Source organism: Cibotium barometz, chromosome 8 (genome assembly GCF_041138505.1).
Source record: "Cibotium barometz isolate CiBa-2024 chromosome 8, ASM4113850v1, whole genome shotgun sequence".
Taxonomy (NCBI): Eukaryota; Viridiplantae; Streptophyta; class Polypodiopsida; order Cyatheales; family Cibotiaceae; genus Cibotium; species Cibotium barometz.
The window spans coordinates 2,513,280-2,514,992 of NC_141053.1; positions in this window are offsets into that span (position 1 = coordinate 2,513,280).

A 1,713-nucleotide genomic window follows, 5' to 3' on the forward strand; every position below is an offset into this window, starting at 1 on the left:
AAGGAAAAAAGATAAAAACATTGACCCTAATAGGGCTTAAATAGTGTTTAATAAGCCTCCTAAATCATCTAAAAAACCTAAGTCTTCAAGGGTGTTCTTTTAATTGTAAGGGGTTTTGTGATCCCATCAAAGCTGTAGTTATCACAAAATGGATAATTGACCATCAGTATAAGGTTGATTTTATATGCCTTCAAGAGATTGAATGTTGTGGTCCAATTTTGGATGCCAATCTCAAAAGACTTGGGGGGGGACTTCACCTGGTTTCCCTCCAGCCATGCCTCTGATAAGGGAGGCACTGCCATTCGGGCTTGTGCAAAAATGTGGCCAATTCAATCTTGGCTAGTGCCTCCTATTGGCACTGGGTGGCTATCCAGTTGGATACCCCCTTCAACCTTAACATTGTGTCGCTGAATGCTCCTTGTAGTGTGAATGGTAGAGCTGAGCTTTGGGAGGAGGTGAGTTTGTTGGCAGGGCCTTGCATTATCACTAGAGAATTTAATATGGTTGAGGTCATTTCTGATAGATGGAGTAACTTGGGTGAGGTAATTCATGGTAGGGAGCTTGATGAATGGAATAAATTGTTGGAATGTCTTGATGTGATGGATGTTTCTTATAATAATAGTGTCTCTTGGACTAACAAATAGGAGGGGAGCTACTACAAGGAAGCTAGACTTGACAAGGTTTATGTAAATTTCTCTCTGTCTAATTTGTCTTTTGTTTTTGATTGCTCTCTTGACAAGTTTATTCTCATTTCTGATCACTTCCCTCTTGTTTTCAAATTTAAGCAAGATGTCAACATCAGGACGAATGGGGGGTTCCATGCTAACCAATCTTTGTTTCAGCTTGAGGAAGTTAAAAATGTTGTGTATGATATTTTTGCCAAAGCTTTGCAACAAGGTTGTTCTTCCTCTCAGTCTTGTGTGAGTTTTGTTAAGGGGTTTTGGGTAAACTCATGAGAAAAGATAGGAAAATCAAAAAAAAGAAGGAGAAATGAGATCCAAAAAGAGATAAATGACTTGGAATCTTTGGAGGCCACTGAGAACCTCTCAACCAAGCTTTCAAATCTTAAAAACTCTCTAAAATTTGAAGAGCTTCTTGAATATGAAAAGATTCTCCTCTACAAACACATGTTTAACCCACTCAAGAAAAAGAAAATTAGAGAAATGGTTCCTCCATTAAAGGAAAATAAGGAAAACTCCGGAAACATCATGATGATGAAAGAAGACAACCTTAAATTTGTGCAAGAATTTTTCAGTTGTTGATGCTCTGGCTTTGGGAGAAACATGTGGTCTTGATGGGCTACCAAATGAGTTCTATATAGCTTATGTGGATTTTTTTCCCCCTTATCTCATTTTGGTTTGAAGGGAATTTGTAGGTTTTTTCTCTTTCAATTTTAGTTAATACTGGGGTTATAAAGCTTATACACAAGAGAGGGTCCAAGAACTAGATTGATAATTGAAGGCCCATTACTTGCCTCACTTCTGTTTATAAAATCTTTGCTCTTGCTCTTGCTAGAAGAATATCTCCTCTATTAGATTCTTTTATTCTTAAAGAGCAAAAGGGTTTCATCAAAGGTAGGTACATATTGGATGCTGTCGTAGCTATGTGGGAAGGTATGGAGTATGCTAATGATCATCAGATGGATATTGTTTTCTTTAAAATTGATTTTGGAGTGGGATTTTGTTTTCTAGTCTCTTGAGGATATGGGGTTTG